Below are 19,868 nucleotides of genomic sequence, written 5' to 3'. Positions count from 1 at the left end.
CTTGAGCAAGCTAAGCAAGACATCACTGACACTCGGTCCGCTGTGGTGAGACCAACTCTTTGACATGCTTGTGATGGTGAAGGTGGTGAGATGATCCCAACCTTGGTCGTCTGTGGTGGTGTGCATGCACCTCATGGTGACATCTTGCTGAAGTGATCTCTTTCCTCCGTTGCAACTGGTGCATTGGTTCACCCCCTTCATCCAACTCGTCTGCTAACATGCACATGGTCTTCTTGGGTATGGTTGAACTAGAAACACACTGATGTATAGTGTCTGTGCTGATCTTCAAATGTGTGCTGGTGGTCATGTGCATCAACTTGCCGAAGTACATGTTCAACCCTAGTTGGACTTGCTTCTTATCTTCGCCTTGGTGATTGTGTTGAATGGGCTGGATCGCATGCGTGCGCTCAATGACATGCATGTTGTTTAATCCCTTGCATGCGATCAACAACACTTCTCACCATGTCTGCTCTGTGTTAGTTGTTGGGATATATCCTGAACTTGTACTGGCACAGTTTCATCCGTGAGTGCATGTTGTGCCCACTGTTGTTCATGTTCCTGCTGCAACTCATTGGATTGTCTATGCAGATTCATGTTCTTCCTGAGTTGCTTCTTCAGCATATGCAACTCCTTATTTGTTCCATCTTCTGCCTTTGCTCAATATTCATTTCACGCTGTCACTTCATAGCCTAAGTCTCCAAAGTTGCTTTTGTTATCAGTGGATCTACTTGATCTTGCAACTTTTCTCCACTTCTATGTTGTCAACAACCTTCCTCTTGAATTTGTTGGGTTCGCTACATTCGCTGCATTTGGTATGCTTGCTTCAGCTACTGTTCATGATGTTTCTTTTTGTGATGTTGCTGCTTGATGTCCTTGTCTACGAACAACTTGTTGTCTTTGTGAGTAGGAAAGCTCATAGACACTTAATCGACTGCATCCCCAAGCATGCTCTAAACGGTGTGTTTGTCTCTGCTCTTCTGGAAACCATTATACCAGTACTGCTGAGAGGCAGATGAAAACCTATGATACCTGGAGACATGGAAACACTCATAGCAAGCAATATGTCAGTTGAAAACCAAAATGAACATGATAACTGACTTGCAACATACTTGGGTGAATGATCATGAAGTTTGCGCAATTTCGGCTGAGAGGTCGGGAGACCGACTGCCAAGACTGCAAAAGGCACAATTCGGGTAGCTGAGAGACTGACTGGCTGCTGGAACTGCGCAATCTATAGTCCATTCTAGCTGCTGACTAGTGGGATTGCGCATTGCACAATTCCAGCTGGGAAGGACTACTAGCCTAGGGATAGATTTGTGCAATTTCTTGGGCCAAGCAACCACTCTCCTCCAGAAATGCTCAAAATAGTCCTGGAAGCCAGTGTTGGGTAGGAATGCACAAATATAGAGAGGAAGGTGAGCCTTCCTTTCCCAGATTGCGCAATGCAGCCTTGGTGAAAGTAGAGCCCGGGCTAAGGTTGGCTCGACTCGCCGATGGACAACTGAAAGCAAGTAAGTCAATGAATGCATGGTGACACGAAGTGATAGCAGGAGTGATTAACAATGCATGCAAAACATGTATGAAAGATTCAGCAAGAATATCAACATGCATGTGGGTGAGGTAGTTCGCCGGTTGGGCGAATGTCCATGCAAAATAGTTTCATGCATGCGACAATAGTGAGATAGCAATGAAAACTGAAACAGAGCTAGGACAAGCTAGTATACATGTAAATGATAGCAAGAATTCAAAGAAATCAAGAAAACAATACTCCCACAAGCGAAAACACAAAAAGCGACAAAAATGCATCACAAGGCATGGGAAGTGAGATTACCCCAAAACAATTGAGCTGAATGTGCTGATTGCTCCTAGATGTGATGTGGGATGTCAGATCTACAAGGTTGATGTGAGGAATGAGCTCTGCAGCATCTGGTTGATGAGTTTTGATAACATCGAGGTTGGGACGCGCATGCCACAAATCTAGGGGAAGCTACACTTGGTGGGAGGTTTATGAAATGATCCTTGCATGTAACCTCCAACTGCTAAACATAGATCATTGAAACAAGGGATGCCTTTGCATGCTACCTTGGGAGAAGCAGCCTATGCATGCAAGTTATTTTTTCTCAGTCTTGGAGGGAACTGGTCAACTCAGCTACACATGCAAGAGATTTCTCGACTGCTGGAGAAAAATGCGCATTTCTTGCTGGGAGTTGGGTTGATTGCCCAGGAGGTTTGCGCAATTTATGGGCAGAACAGCTGACTGCTGCCCAAAGTTGTGCAAATCCTGGGCTAAACAGCCTATTGCTGGGATAATTTGCGCAAATCCTGCTGGGAGGGTTGGCTGGTAGGATTGTGCAATTCCTGGAGGGAAGGCTAGTTTCCCTCCAGAAATGCGCAACTTTCAAGGGGAAGCTACTTAGCCCGCAGCCGGACCAAGTCCTGGTGAGAAGCCTATGAGGGGAATGGATCAACTGTGATCGATAGGCTGCCTTTGTGCGAGGAAAACTCATGAGGCTTGGGTAGTTGACAAAGCAAGACAAAGTGTTATGCAAGGTTGGTAGGGAGGCTCCAAAAGAGGCTAAGGAAAAATTTTGGAGGGTGGTTGTAGCCGCTACAACAGAAAGTTTTTCCTGTGATATGTCCTTTGATACCTGCAAATTTGGATGTATCTGTGGAAATGTTGTAAGGCTTCTCACAGTAATCTTCCAAGCTAATTAGTCTGTTATTTGATGCTACTAGTCCTGGCAGCTCTCTTTGATTCAGCAAATTGAATTTAGTATGAAATCTATGGACAACATTTTCCAGAGCTTGAGACTTAGTCTCCAATTGGGTCATTAAATTCCTTTTTTGTAATACCTTTTTGATCTCCAGGATGGTCTCTGTTCTATCTGCAATTTGAATCTGTTCTAACTCTGACCTAGACTTTGAATTCAATACTCTGATTATGGAAGTAGCCTCTACTAGTTTTTGTCCCAGTGTTGTTCTAACCTGTTCAATAGTTTTTACATATCTATCGATTAACTCTTCTTGCTCAAATATAATCTGGATATATGGCCAAAACTCTAGTTATGGCATGATTTATATCCACCAAGATCCTTTCCTTGGCTTGCGCCAAGGTGTGAGCCATTAATGACTGATTTTCCAATTGGTCAATCTTGTTGGCCAGTTGGTGAGCTTTATGCATCTCTTCCACCAAAAGAGAATCATTTTTTTATCTTTTGTGCTTCTATATGCTTGAGATTTCATCTATATATTTTGCTCAATGATCAGTTTGAGCATGTCTTCTTTATGTCGTTCACTTTATTTAATCTCTTTTGCCAGTGGATCTTCTGTTGAAGGTGACTTCAACTATTTCATAAGTGTTGCAATGTCTGCATTCTTCTTCTTGATGATCTCCTCCACTTCTTTGACATCATTGGGATCATAACCCATCTTGATCACCAAATCTTCTAGTGTTTTGATTTTGGTATCCTTTGATAATGAAGAAATTTTCTCCAATTTCAACTGAGTTTGGACATTTGTGAGAGATGTCCTTAACTTTGAAAGCTCTATGGCAATATTTTTCATGGTGGAGAAAATCATTTCTCTAGACTGTCTATGCATATCCATTTGATCAATGAGATGTATTAACTTTGCATCAAATGAGAAAATAGTCTTCTTATAATCTGTAGAAGTTTTTGGAGATGGTGCTTGATCCTGTAAGAATGTCATTTGCATTCTTCCTTTTTCACTATCAAATGTTGTTAACAACTTGTGTTGGGAGGTAGAAGTCCGCTTCCAAAATTGAGCATATTTGTTGGCCTTTATTGTTTCATTTTTCTTCTTAATCTGCAAAAACTTGCTAAAGATATTGGGATCATCAAGTTCACCCAATTCTGTTGACTGTGATTTGTCTGAAGGATTCTGTGAGGCCGAAGAGGATGGGGTGTCAAGGAGGTGTTCTTCTGACCCTGTGGAAAATTGTAAACCACTCATAACAATAGTTTGCTACTCTTCCTCATTTTGAATGGTGACATCTTTGAGTTGTGTCTTCTGCTTCTTCTGTTGAATAATGAATTCTTGAGCACTTATTTTTGTACATTCTGGAGATGAAGTTTCTTCTCTTGGTATTTTTCCCTGTTTATATTGAGGTAGTGGAGTGTGGAGGGTAGTTGTAGATAAAATCTACTCTTCTGCTTCCTGTAATGTATTCTCCTCCCACTGGTCTTGATTCATAAACTTTTCGATCTCTGGTCTGGGGGTATGATTATAAGGTGTGGTTTTGAGTTCCACCCTTAACTTAGAAATAATGTTGAATGGATCATATGACCGGATGAAACTAGGCTGAAAGTTGAATTACATGTGGAATGAGTCTCCCTCATCTCCTGCTATTCTAGTATTGCATATGAATGGTCCTACTTGAGTTTTGATCTTGAATTGTGATTTTCGTTTCCCTGAAACAAAATCGATTTCAACAATATTGATCATCTGCCTTATGTATTCTAGAGAGAAAATCCCCATTGGAACATACTTAGGCAGTTTATAGGGAGCTAGCTCACATCAATATACTCTTATTTTTGTATAATTATGGTATAAATACTAGTCTCCATTCTTTGTTTGATCACTCAAATGTAAAACCATTTTAATTTATGCACTAATCCTTGGCTCATTTTGACTTCTAAGAAGCCTTGCAACTGTATGAACAAAACTTTCAATGAATTCTTCAAACTTAAACTCTGTTGAGTTTCTCCTGACTAACGAAGCCCACTGTGTCACTGCTTGATTGGTGCCCCGATCATGTTGCCTGTGTAGAGTTATTGGAAACTTATCTCCTTGCTAAAATAGAAACACGTAGACTAGTATAGATGCATAATTAAATATGCCTTCTGTAGTAATATTCAGTATCTCTTCATGTATATTATCAACCAAAAATTGGCTGAAATTGTACATGAATGTTGGCTTGTGCTCATTGGAGAATATTGATAGAAAACCTAAGATAGGCAAGAAACTAAGGCAATTATCTACTTGGATTTCTCAAGGAACATAGAAGCTAGATAAGGAGGATTTTCTTAGGAAGCTGAGAGTCTTCTGGAAGGAAAATCTCGAAAATCTGGGCTCTTTGGGGAAAGGTTAACTTATGATATAGGTCCATTAGAACAACTGTAGAAAAATGGCTAAGGGAGTCATTCTTAGGAATCAACATCATCTAGTTTATGGTTTCTGGTGTAATGGAGATTAGAATGTCTCCATTCTAAGCCATAGTGGTTGTTTGCAGAGTATTATATCTGGCTTGACACCATATGACCAAATCAAGGAAATAATGTGTCTATGGAAAGATAAACATAGGTAACAAGGATTCCCAAAGATTAATGTCATCCTGCTGGTCTAGGTAATTTTTCTTAAACCAATGATGTAATTCGAACAGGTCGAATTCACACTCGGTGTGAGAAATCTTGAAGTATTGGTCAAATAATGGCATGTGATCTAGGTCTAGGGCAACAGAGGTCTTAGGATTATCATCAGCTTTTGTTTTGCTACTAGAAGATTGGGATTTTCCCTTTGGTTTCATGACTGAGGATTTTGAGAAAGAATGATGTTAGAGGGCAGAATTTGGCTTGAATAGGTACTTAGATAAGCATAAATCTCTGTCAAGGGTATCTGGGCTCTGAATATCCGAAATTGATAGGTGTTGATCAGTAGGAGTGCGGAAACTTAAAAAAATACCTGCAATTTGAAAACAGTAATCAAAGTGGGTAGGGGAATCGTGCAAAATGAGTCAAGGTCCTTTTATAGGCCTTGATCGATTACCGTTGTGATGGAACTGTTACCAAACGAGATTTAGGTGCATTAATGGATAATGAGAACATGTTAACGGGTAAGCGTTTAACGAGAAAATGGTGACGGGAATATATGTGGGCAAATGATAGATAGACATGTGGCGAGATGTGATTAGCAGAGGGAAATGCACAGAATGTGACGTAGTTACCATTAGCGGGAGCAGAGGAGCGATAAGCGGATTTCAGGGGGGGGGGAGCGATGGTGAGCGGTTTAGGACGAGGGAGGTGCGAATTCATGAGAGAGTGCCACGTTGCATGGGGCCTGGGAAAAACAATACCACTTTTCAGACCCTCCCTGGCGTTAACGTGAAATGGGACAAGGGGGTGCGAATTGGTTTCCCCATCGTTGATCTGGGCGGGGAAAATCATGGCCGTTGAAACGTGCCCTTTGGATATTACAAAATGACAAAACATCAAATCATCTCCGACGTAAAAATAAAACTCAAGTTTAATGCTTATTACATGGCGCTAATCATGTTTAAATGACATGATTAGTTTATTTTTTAACTAAAATAAATCAATCAAAGCATGATTAATAATTCTAAAGGCGCATTTGATCAAGCATGCCCTTTTTATTTCCTAAAGTAACTCTTAACCCTATTCTAGTGCATAAAATGCAATTGACCAAGATTAAATGCTTTGGTCACTTTTTCCTCTAATCTATCCTATCTTCTAATTTCAACCAAGATTAAACAATTTGGTTGAATTATTTTCTAATCTTAAAACATAAATTTAAACATGTTTGATCATAATTATACTATATGATTCAAACAAGATATATTTCAAGTGGAATTTGAGCTTGCTCACTTGTGCACTTATTTTTCTTTTGATGGGGTTTCTTTTCATATTTTCCACAATTTTCATATTTTCATATTTTCATTCTTTTATTCCATTTTTTATACCCTCTTTTATAAATATCTAAATTATAAAAAATAGTTATGTTACAAAAGGTGTTTTAATAATCACTTGTGTCTCTAAGATATCAAAATACTCATTTCACTGCTTCCCAATGGTCTTTACCTAGATTTTCCATGTATTCAGTGACAATATCAATTGCACATGAAATATCTATTCTAGTACATACCATCATATACATTTAACTTCCTACTGCATATGCTACGCGAGACATATTATCCTTTTCTTCTTTACTATTAGGAAATAAACTTGAAGAAAACTTAAAATATGAAGCCTGATGTGTATTTATAGGTTTCATATTATTCATAATGAATTTCATGAGTATTCTCACCATGTACTTCTATTGTGATAACCAAATCTTACCAATTTCTCCATCTCTACGTATCTCTATGCCCAAAACTTGGTTTTTGCTTCTAGATCCTTCATATCAAAAGTCCTAGCCAACTAAGTATTTAACATGTTGATCTCAACTATGCTTTTGCTTGAAACAAGCATATCATCAATATATAACTCTAAAATAATGAATATAACATTTAAAATTTTGAAGTAAACATAATGGTCATACTCACTTCTAGTAAAATTTTGGCTGACCAAGAAGAAATGAAACTTCTTCCACCATTCCTTAGGAGACTACTTCATGCCATACAATGACTTCTTGAGCTCGCAAATAATCTTCTTTTGCAATCTTGAACAAATCATTTTGGATTTTCCATATATATTTTATCATCTAGATATCCATGTAAAAATGTTGTTTTCACATCTAACTACTCTAATTTAAGATCAAGTAAAGCAACTAGTGCTAATACTATATGAATAGAAACAAGAATAATAATTGATGAAAACATTTCATGGAAACCAATACCTTCCATTTGAGAATACCCTTTTGTTATCATTTTTGCTTTGTATATTTTAACTTTATGGTCAACACCCTTTTTCAATCTATCGACCCACTTGCACCCATCAATGTTTTGTCCTTTGCAAGTAAAATTTTAAGATGGAAATTTATCTTAAACTGTAGAAACCTTGGAAAATCTTACTAGTCCCTAATACAGAAATTGGAAAATGTTTGACGATGTGTTGATAAAAGCATTCAAATTTATAATGATTTTATACAATCTCTATAAAGTTCTAGCAATTTTTAATGTAAATATGTGTATCTTATAAAATGTTGGCAAATCATTTTCAATAAAAATGGAAATAGGTGAATTCCTTTTTTTTTTTTGCTTTTTAGGAAAAGCATGAAAAATTTTACCATCTACAAAATTTAGCCCCTAAAATTTTCCTTAGTCCTTTGGGAGTTCAGTCAAGTCCTATGTTTTGTTCTTCCCCAAGGTATCCATGTTATGCAACCAACTCACAAAATAGAAGAAAATTTAGATCAACGACTTCAAGATAAGCATGTTCGAGGGGGAAACCTCCTTTACGTTACACAAATGAACAATTCTTTGATCATTCAAATGACAAAACCTCCTTTCTATATATAGGAGTCTAAGGGGTCACAATATAATGAGAGCCTAGATAACAATAATAATATAAGGGCACAACAATAACAATAGTGGGCTCCTATGGGGCACAATAATAACAATATGGAGACAACAGGGCACAACAATAACAATAAGGGGCTACAATGACAATAGTAATGGGGGAATCACTAGTATTATAGGGACCCATATGCCCCTCTCCTTCAAAAAAGTGTTGTCCTCAACAATTGAGTAGTTATGGATGCTTCTATATAAAATTCTCATGCTCCCATGTGGAATCTTTAGCGGATATCGTCTCCCACTTGATGAGATACTCTAAAATTGATCAATTTCGTAGCTGTCAAGTTCTTGTTTATATGACTACTTCAGGTTCCAATATGATTTTTCCTTGTCAAGTTCTAGAAATATTGTTTGAACTGGGAACTTGTCATGTATAACCTTCTTTAAGCATGAAACATGGAAAATTGGGTGCACTCGGGAAGATGCAGGAAGCTACGATTTGTATGCCATACTACTAATATTTTTCAACACCTTGTACGAACCATAATACATTGGTGATAATTTCTTATCCTTCTTAGCTTGCTTGAGGGACATTTGTTTGTATGGTTGTAGTCATAGAAATACACAGTCACCTAGATCAAAACTTCTTTCACTATGATGTTGATCTATTTATTGTTTCATTCTATTCTGCGCCAAAGTGAGGTTATCCTTTAAGAGTTGGAGAACCTGTTGTTGATGCTCGATGTGATCTTCCACTGCTTGAACCTTATAATTTTCTCTTAAAGATGTTGTGATGAATGGTGGATGATATCAATAAAGTGCCATAAATGGAGCCATTTTTGTTGTAGTATGGAAGGAGTGTTATACCACCATTCAACCAGAGGCAACCACTTGACCCATTGTGTTTGTTTATCATATACAAAGCAACGAAGGTATCCTTCCAAACATTTGTTCACTATCTCAGTTTTCCCATCAGATTGAGGATGATAAGATGAACTATGAGATAACTGAGTACCCAGACAAGAAAATAATTCGGTCCAAAAATTTCCATTGAAAATGGGATCTTTGTCGCTTACAATAATCTTTGAGTTTCTATGTAGCTTTTGAATTGTTTCCATAAATGCAATAGCAACTGTACTGGATTTAAATGGATGAGATAATGCACAAAAGTGTGCATACTTGGTAATTCTATCAACTACCACCATGATGACACTCTTTCCTTCGAACTTGGGTATACCTGTGATAAAATCCATTGAAACCTCCTCCCGATGTTGACTTGGAATGGATAAAGGTTGTAACAATTTCAGGGTCTTAACTGTCTCAACTTTATTTTGTTGGCAAGCCAAACATTCTACCACAAACGTTTGAATATCATATTTAAGGCCATCCCAAAAAAATTCCTTCTTAACCCTGTGGTAAGTTTTTAAAAATCTTGATTGCCCTCCTAAGGGAGAGGTGTGCAATTCCAGAAAAATCTTTTGTTTGAGTTGGGAATTCTTATAGAGGTATAAGAGATCTTTGTACCATAACGAATCATTTTTCCAACTAAATGTATTAGATGTATTGTGATCTTGCTGCAACTTTTGAATGAGTGCCTACACTTCTTCGTCATTCTCCCATTCATCCTTTGCTTCGTTTATCCAAAATGGTTGGATGATAGAGATGGCACAAAGAAACGCTTTTGCATCCTCATCCTTTCTTGAGAGTGAATCTACAACAACATTTTGCTTCCCTTTTTTGTAGATGATTTCAAGGTCATAACCCAACATCTTTGTGACCCATTTTTTTTGCTCTTCTGAAGATAGTCTTTGTTCTAAAAAGTATTTAAGACTATCATGATCCGTTTTTACCTTGAAGTGTCTTCCCGTTAGGTAAGGTCTCCATTTCTTAAGTGCATGTAGTATTGCCAACATTTCCTTCTCATAAATAGCTTTGTGCAAATACTTTCCTTTGATTGGACGACTTTCAAAAGAAATGGGTCTTCCTTCTTGCATTAAAAAACACCAATTCCATTTCATGAGGCATCACATTCCACAATAAAGGTTTTTGTGAAGTCTAGCGTAGCTAAGATCCGTGCTTGGCACATTACCTCTTTAAGATGTTCAAAGGTCTTTGTTGCTTCTGGAGTCCAAGAAAATGCATATTTCTTCAGTAATGTTGTTAGAGGTGCTGCTATTTTCCCATAATTCTTAACAAACTTGCGATAATACCCTGTCAATCCGAGAAATCATCACAAATGCTTTATGGATGTGGGGATTTTCCATTCCTTAATGGATTTAATTTTTCTAGGGTCTACCTTAACACCTTCATGAGATACAATATGACCCAGATATTCCACCTCTTATCGTCCAAAGAAGCATTTGGAGGTTTTTGCATATAGTTGTTTCTCCTCCAATAGTTTGAGCAGCCTGTCAACATGTTGAACATGATCCTGCCAATACTTGTTGTAGATTAGTATATCATCAAAAAATACTAACACAAATTTTCTAAGGGTTTGAAAATGGAATTCATCAAACCTTGAAATGTAGAAGGTGCAATGGTAAGGCCAAAAGGCATGAACAAAAATCCATAATGACCCTCATGAGTTCTAAATGTTGTTTTTGAAATGCCTTCAATCTTCATTCTGATTTGATGATATCCTGAATGAAGATCTGACTTGGTTAAGTAAATTGCTTCATGTAATTCATCCAATAATTCATCAATGATAGGAATGGGAAATTTATCTTTAATAGTGAGCTTGTTGAGCTCCCTATAATCTAAACACATGCACCATGATCATCCTTCTTGTGCACCAATACTACTGGAGCAGAGAAAGAACTTTGACTAGGTTGAATTATACCAGCCTCTAGCACTTCTACAACCATACGTTCAATTTAACTCTTTTGGGCATAGGGATATCTATAAGGCTTGATGTTTGGAGGAACACTTCCTGGAATCAAATGAATAGCATGATCATGATCATGAATAGGTGGGAGGCCTTTGGGAGTCTCAAACACCTTGGAATGAACATCCAAGACTTTTTGGAGATCTGTAGAAATAGATGATTTCAGTGTGGGAACTTCTAGTGAACATAATTGTGCAATTACGCCCTAGTGTTCTTTATTTAGAAGCTTTGTCATGCCATTAGAGTTTATTATCTTTCTCGATTTCCCTATGATACCCCTTAATTCAACTTCCTTTCCTTCCCAAAAAAATTCAAGAAAAGTTCTTGAAAATTAAAATATATCGTACCCAAAGATTGTAGCCATTAGAATCCTAGTACAACATCAACACCACCCATTAGAATAGAAATCATAGGACTATTCAATACATATTCTCCCATGGATAACTTGATAATATGGCACTTTCCAGAGACATTTATGGTTCCTTCGTTTGCGACCATCACTTGACACATTGGTGCTAGATATAGGAAGCAATTCAATTCCTTGGCTATCTTACAATGAATAAAATTATGGGTACTACTCGAATCAAAATATCACTATTACCTTTTTCTTCTTGATATGTCCTTCTATCTTGAGAGTTTTAGGAGTATTAATTCCTGCCAATGCATTACAAGATATGGTCATATTCATTTCTTCTTTCTCTAGGGTTAATTCCTAGTGTATATCCTCTTCTTTGGACGTTTCTTGTTCCTTTTCTTCCTCCTCTTCACAATCTATGTAAAATAATTTCTTCTCAGCACACTTCTGACCTTTAGTGTATTTGCTATCACAACTATAACAAATCCCTTTTGCTCTTTTTTCTTCCAATTTTTTTGGTGTCAACCTTGTAGGTTGTGCAAGACTAGGGGCAACAACACTTACATCTTTATAGTTGTGAGTGGTAGGCTTCCTTGTTGCCATAATTTTTCTTTCAATTTTTCTTGCCATCCTGAATGTCTTCTCCAATGAATTGGTTTCCCAAAGGTGAACCTCATGTTGGATGTTATCCTTTAAAATCTCTATGAACACGTCAATCATATGCTCCTCTGGATGATCATTTACCCTTATATTCAATTTTTGGAAGTCCTCAATGTGCTCCACCATTGAACCCTTTTGTTTGAGATTTATCAATTGGCTAAAGAAGGTGTTTCTCTTTGTATCTTCATAATGTGCTATCACTTTCTCCATAAAAATTGACCAAGTGACAATTTGTTTATGAGAGAAAAGCCATCGATACCATACAAACTAATTGGGTTCCAAATATAAAGTTGCAATGCGTACCTTTTGTGTGTTTTACACATTATGGAGATCCAAATATTGTTCCATCAGTAGTATCCATGTTACGAGATCCTTGCCATCAAGTTCCTCATATTAATATTTGGAACGTGGTGGCTCTTCTTTCCAACATTAGAGTCTATGAAATCATGATTAAAATTTCTTTTGTTCTCATCATGAGTTTCCTTTACTACCTTTTTGCCATTAGGAAGTCTTTCTTGTAGCAACTTTGTCAAACCTTGTTATAGAAATATTTGGGCACTGCAACCCCAATCTTATATGTTGATAAACCAAGGGCTCTTTAACCCCTAAAAGTGTTGTTTCATACCCTAAAGGATCATGGTCAACTGATTACATCATTCCCTAGAAGTTCCACCTGAAAAACCACTCAAAACTGGCCAAAATTGGACCATACTGACTGCTCCATTGTCAAGGTGCAATGCATACTGACTCCTACACTAGCTAGGTGCGATGCATACTGAAGAGGCCTTCTATGGGGTGCGATGAGTGAGAATGGACAAATGTCTAAGACAGTTTGCTAAGTGGATGCTCATGGAATCTTCTAGAAACTTCTCCTATGACACTTACCTCTTTGAATTCGCCCAGGGATGAGTAAGAGATCCAAGAAATCTCCAAGTGGAAGCAAGAACAACAAGTGGAATGAAACTAATCAAAAACCCAGAGATGACTCACAACCTTGCAGACATCTATAAATGGATCCCTCATCTAAGAGATCTAGAGGCTGGAATTTTGTAATTTGTAAGGAAGTGTTGATAGTTTGTCTTTGAGAAAGAGCATTGTATTGTTGGGTGATCTTGCTTTTCATGAGGTGAAGAGGGCTTTGATGTTGGGAGGATGATGCTGGATCAGACAGCTAGGTTGTAATTCTCCCTTCTATTTTAATAAAGTTCTTTGAGTTTTCCTCCATACAATTGTGTATTTGTGAATGTTGTTATTTGTGAATGCCATTGTATGTTCAATGTATTTATGATTCTACACTGTTTATGATATAATAGATCGAGATTCTTTGATGGTGTTTTGTTACTTTGTTTCCACAGGTATTCTCTAAGCAGGACAAGTACGAGAGGAGTTGCAAGCTCTATCAAGGGGGAGAGAAATCAAGCAAGGAGTCAAGCGGAAGATCCAGGTTGGTCCCTTTGCTTCTCTCTTATCTATCATACATAGAGGAAATCACAAATTGCTTTGATTGTTTGTTTCTAGGATAGCTGCGAATCCTAGTGGGGCTAGCAGATCGAAAAGACACTAGTTTTCCCGGAAACAAAATGGCGACTCCACTGGGGATCGAATAGATGTTTTCTTTTTTTTTGTTGTTTGTTTTATAAACTATAGACGGAGCCTGAAGTTAGCCAGACAGCCTTCGAACTTCTCTTGCTCTGCAATTGCAAAGTAGATGAATGCTGCTTCAGTCAATCTTCGGTTTAGTTTATGATTTAAACATCTGACTTACAAGCATTCTAGATGCCCTTTTGGTAGCTCAGTAACCTCCCAAGATCATACCCCTGTACTTTTCTCTTTACTGTCCATAATAGCTCAGCTTAACTCACTGAAATCAGCTGCAAATTTGAGCCAAAACCCATCTCAGTTGCGCTCCCTGGCCCATCGCACTGTCTGTCACTGGAAGCCAGTATGCATCACACTTCCCAAGTGTAGCAAGTGTGATGCATCCCTGTTTTTGTGAAGCAAAAGTGCGATGACTGAGTAATCCTATTTCTCTCCTTGAAATTTGGGGTTTTTTGTCTTTGTTTTCAGCTCTATTTAGTTGTTTTTTGTTGCTTATGAACAATATATCATTGTTGAAGCCTGCTTGCTTTACATAGTTCAGCGTCCATTTATTAGGATTAGTAAATGTTTTTATGTATTTCTCCATCATTTACAATCCTTTGTCGAAAAGTTGCTTGAATCTATCTATTGTTTTGGTACAAAAGTGTCGTAACTGTCGTTTTGTGTCAAAAAAGAGAAGTGTCATTGACTCTTCCTTCTTTGGATAGTCGATCAAACTTTTTGCCATGTATTTGATTTGATTTGTTGATATTTTAAGTGTCAAAAGCATCTTCTATTCAAAATTGAAAAGTGTCGTTTAAGTCTTCCTTTCATTTTGAAAAAGAAATTGTCGAAATGTCGCTTTGAAGAAAATATTTCAGATCTATACTTAGTTTTCCTTTTTGGAATTTTTCACATTAAGGGGAACGAAAAAAAAATACATGCATTTGCATTTGCATTTAGACTGTGTGCGAAAAATGATTTAGGAAAAGTGCATTTAGTGTGTGCTCTTTGCTCTTTGTTTGAAAGAATCGTAATCTTCTTTCCTTAGTAGCTAGGATTTTCATTGCTAAAAATAAACAACGATTGTTTATCATTGTAGATTGCATATTTAGGAATTTTACATCTACATCACGCGGTGAACCATTGAAAGGCAAACTTCTAAAAAAGATCAACTCTAAAATAAATTTCAATGAACTTAATAACTCTTTGGAACCTAACGCAACAAATCTAGAGGTCTAGGCTAGAGACGTGTTCCGACGTCGTAAAATCTAGTAACTATCATTTTAATCGAAGGTTGGGTGGTTCCTCCTCTTTGATACGACAAGTGCTAGCATGGACTTGTGCTCCCGATACCGTCGAGTATATATTGGGAGACCACAATAGGCTTATATCCTTTATCCTTAGGAAGCCATGTCTGCCGCCCTATCGATTGCAATGCACTGAACACAACATTCGGGAAGATTGACTACCGTACATAAGTTCTTGGTAATTTCTCTTTAATTTATCACCAAGGTGTATATTGCAGTTTTGCGATTGGTTTGGTAATCCTTCTGTCTAGATTTCCAGAGTAGTCACTTTCGTTCCTTTTCGACTCCTTAAAAGAAAAGGTCCATCTGAGCACTTGTCACTTCAGGCTCATTAAAAATCGAAGGGGACTAGAGTCATCTTTAGCTTTTTCTCGACTCTTAAAAATTGAAAAAGCAAAGTTGTGCCAAAGCGTCATTAAAATTTATTAATTCGGAATAAATTTTTTCCCTTTAATTTTGAGTTGATCAAGTAATCTGCAATCCTGGAAGAAAGTCAATCAAAACACCGTCGTTCGTGGAGACTAGCGAGTCAATCGTCTTTGACCCCAGAAACGAAGCCATTCCAGGCAAAACGGTCTCGTTTAACTGAGTCCAATTCACTTGATTTATTTGAAACTTGTGTTTCAACATCGTCAGAGACTACAGTTGCTCCGATCATTTCTGGTACATCTACCTTTACAGAAGAAGTTCCGCAGTTGCAAGAGGACATTAGAATTGATCCTAGTGTAACGGTAGACACTTCTATTCCTGAAACAACTCCATCTAGAGTTGATCCAGAGACTGAAGTTCACTTACCTGAACATCTAGAAGTTGAGTTCCAGAATTCAGAAGGTGTCACCCCTCCAGTATCTGTCACTGCAGAAGCTATACCTTCTTCGGCTCCAGAAATATTTTACGGACTTGACGGTCTACCTCTTCCACCTAGACTGATTGCTATAGAGGAGATAGTAGAGGATCTTCCATCTAGTGCCCCATTACATTTTGGGACTGGGATCCACTTATATCCTTCTACTCCTGAAGTTAGTTCTTTTAATCATCCTTCATCGTAAGTTCCTGTCGAATCGCTAGGAAATATTTTGGATAGACTAAACATGTTTGAGCAACCATCAACATCTAGGACCGTGTCATTTGATACAGCTACGGCAGAGCTTCCTGCTGCCATTCCTACAATGTGTTGGTATACCATCTGTCCCAACTAGTTATCAATCACTAGCTAGAGTCCACTCAGGGACTGTTTCGACGACATGGTTTGTTCCTATTTGTTCATCTGGAATTCCATCTGGTATTTCTTATGTTGAAACTCAGCAAATTGATCTTGCATGCCAGTAGCAATTTGGGTAGACTAGTCTTCAAAGGCCGATATATCCTTTGAACACTGGATTGCCGCCATATGGAGGGCAGTATGCGTTTTCATTGTTCCCTCCTGGAGAACAACCATATGAGAGTTCACAACAAAATTCATGTCAAACTGGAATTACATCCAATGGTTGGGTACCAATACTGCCTCAACAACCAAGGGTTGTATATATAATGCAACCGGTCCAACCTGTGTTGAATATTCCCACTACACCTGCTATTGTGACTGTGTCGCAAGTACAAGCACTGCCTGTTGTGTGTCAACCTCAAGTCTCTCAGGTTGCAATACAACAGCCTCTTGTCTCTATGGCTCAATCACAACCTCAGGTTAGTGCTTCCTTACCTGGAACGACTCAGGCTCAAACGGGTACTATCACTCCGCATCTTGGTCAATCATCCAGTATTGGGCAACAACAAATGGTCCAACAACCATGGCTAGTGCAATATCAACAACTGCAATTCCAGCAAACTTACAAAGGACCTGAGCAACAAGGCTTTGTAGGTAATGGACAACTGCATTTTCAAAACGGTTATCAACAACCATACTATAATGGTTATGTCCAACAACCTTATCAAAGTTACCAGCATCAGATACATTATGTTGGTATGCAAAGACCTACTGCTCAAGCGATCCCATCTTATCCTGGGTATGCTTCACCAAACCTGAATCAACAGTTGCCTTTTGTAGCAACTCTAGAATTACCAGATTTGAACCGGCTGACGAATGATCCAATTGCATACGCCCCTTGGTGGCCAGCGATTCCTCATAAACTTCCCTTCGATATTCCTAAATTCAATGGAAATCCAGGTGAAGATCCATCGAATCACGTAATGACTTTTCATTTGTGGTGCTCATCTAACACCCTAAATGATGATTCGATTAGGCTTCGCCTTTTTTAGAGAACACTCACTGGTCCAGCAGCGAAATGGTATATTGAATTGCCTAGAGCTTCATTTGACAACTTCAGTGCCCTTGCCACTACTTTTCTAACCCACTTTTAGTTACCCATAAGGTACGAAACGGGGATAGAACTCCTTACCAACTTTAAATAGACAACAACCACTCACATATCTGATCATATTCATGAGTGGCGACGTCATCGTTAAATGGTAAAGACGTATGTTCCTGATAAGCTTCTAGCTGAGTGGTTTCTTAAGTCATTATTGCCTTCTGTTACTGAGGATGTGGTGAAGGGAGGAGTTGTCACTGAAGAGCAAGTCATTGCTCGTGCTCAATATTTAGATTTAATCTATACTCAGTCTGGCATGCTCTACGACAAAATTCCTGACGCTCCTAGACCAGAATTTTCCATTCCTCCCCCTCCTAAATCAAATAAGGACTCTCACGCCGGTGACGACGTGATCGGTACCTCAAGTACGCAAACCGCAAAGGTTCCATCTTGCAAAGCCCTTGCAGTTTCTATCAAAAAGCAAATGACAAACCTCTTGCCTCGGAGATTAATGTCGTGTCATCTGACAAGGGCAAGAATCCAAAGCAACCAGGGGGCAAGAAGAAAAAAAATAATAAGAAGAAACAGGAAAATTCATCTCCTGAAAAATCTTCTGAGAACCCTGTTGGGCAAAAGAAACCTCGTTATCCATGTTTAATATGTAACAACGAGCATTTCACGAAATATTGTCCACATCGAGCTGAGGTTGCGAAATTTTTAAAGACATCAACTACCTCAGCAGTGTTGACTGATCTATTTCCAAACCTAGAAGCTAACCTCGTTGCTATCGATCATGCTTCCACATCCCAAGTGCTTATGCTATCCATCTTGAAACAGCAAAATAATGCTTTGATATCGACAAGGAACAAAGATTATGGGAATCCACAGTCATCGAACAACAAGGCTACAGATCAACCCAGTAGTTTGACAACAACTTCTCCAGAGGTTGTTCCACCCATCATTCCTGAATTAACTATAAAGCCACCAAAGGGAGTAGTACATAAATCAACATTTAATCCTCGTGCCCGAGTAGCACAAAATTATAATATAGTGGAGGATCTGGCTCAATCGCCATCTGCTATGTCGACACTTGAAGTACTGCAGAATTTCCCCTCCCAAAAACAGGCTTTGTTATCAGCAATAGTTTGGATTGATCCAACGGATTCCAATATTGTGGCCTTTAACCATAAAGGATACGAACCTCAATTACCGACCCAACTCGTTTTCCTTATACAGGTAAAAGCCCTCAATAAAACTGTTCATCGAACAATAATTGATGAGGGGGCATCTACCTGTATTATGTCAATGAGTTGCTGGAAAACTTTAGGATCACCACCCTTGTCACGATCATCAACGACATTAAAAGCATTCGATGGAAGAACATACCCACCATATGGGATTTTAAGTAACTTGCAAGTTGAACTGGGGGGCAAGACACTAGAAATTGAAGTCGAGGTCATTGATGGAAACCTTGACTACAATATCTCACTGGGAAGGCCATGGATTTATGCTATGCCTACTGTTGTGTTTGCGTATTTTAGAAAGATTGCATTTCCCTTCCAAGGCGGAATTACAATCGTTGACCAACTAACCTTTTTCCCCAACATTTCACAAGCTACTGGAAGCATTCCATTGATCCATGGAAGTTCTCAATCACTTCAAAATGTCGGAGTAGGTCTCCTAAAAGACCCTTCCTTAATGGGTACTTTTTCCCTCTCGCCTCCAAGTAACCTGGCGGAAGTGGCCACAGTGGAAACCTGTCATATGTTATCTTCTACATCATCAAAGATTTAGAAGAACTCTGACCATTTTGATAGTGTGGATCATCGCGAGGTGTTGCCCCCAAGCCCCATAGAATCATTTTAGCAATCAATTTTTTGGGCCTGGGCGGTGAACCAAAATCAACACTCAGCGAGTGTTTGGGTAGATAGGTTAGTATGGTACCTCTTCCGATCCTTGGTCTCGCAAACATTCTACAAATGAAGGAATCACTCAGTCGATGATGATAGGAGAGACACCGTGGGAAGATTACCACCATTGTTCTCACCTTCAAGATAACAATGCAGATTATTCAAGCAACCTTAATCATCCTTCAGTATTTGATTTTCTATCAAATACTGTAAATACAGTGGATTCTGAGCGAAATCTATCCAATATTGAAGAAAATATCGCCATTAATATCTCGACCAAACCTAATGTTGTAGAGAATATTCATGTTGGCAAATCATGTTCTTCATCAGAATTGGAAATTTACTGTGCTCTCTTTCGCGAATTCAGAGATGTATTTGCATGGTCATATGAAGAAATGCCAGGCATTGACTCGAGAATTGTTGAACATGAAATGAAGATGTATCCAGATTTCAAACTGGTACAACAATGGCTTAGACCTGTTCACCCGAAGAAAGCCGTTGCCACTAAGGCAGAAGTTGAAAAACTTTTGCATGCTGGTTTCATTTACCCTGTTCCTCTCACTGAATGGGTATCGAATATTGTTCTTGTGATGAAAAAGCAAGGAATGATTAGAGTGTGCGTCGATTATAGGGATGTAAATCAAGCGTGTCCAAAG

The sequence above is a fragment of the Pinus tabuliformis genome, chromosome X (assembly GCF_031772625.1).
Source record: "Pinus tabuliformis cultivar Carrire ecotype Pingquan chromosome X, CPIR1, whole genome shotgun sequence".
NCBI classification, from domain to species: Eukaryota; Viridiplantae; Streptophyta; class Pinopsida; order Pinales; family Pinaceae; genus Pinus; species Pinus tabuliformis.
Note: the sequence above shows the minus strand (reverse complement) of the source record.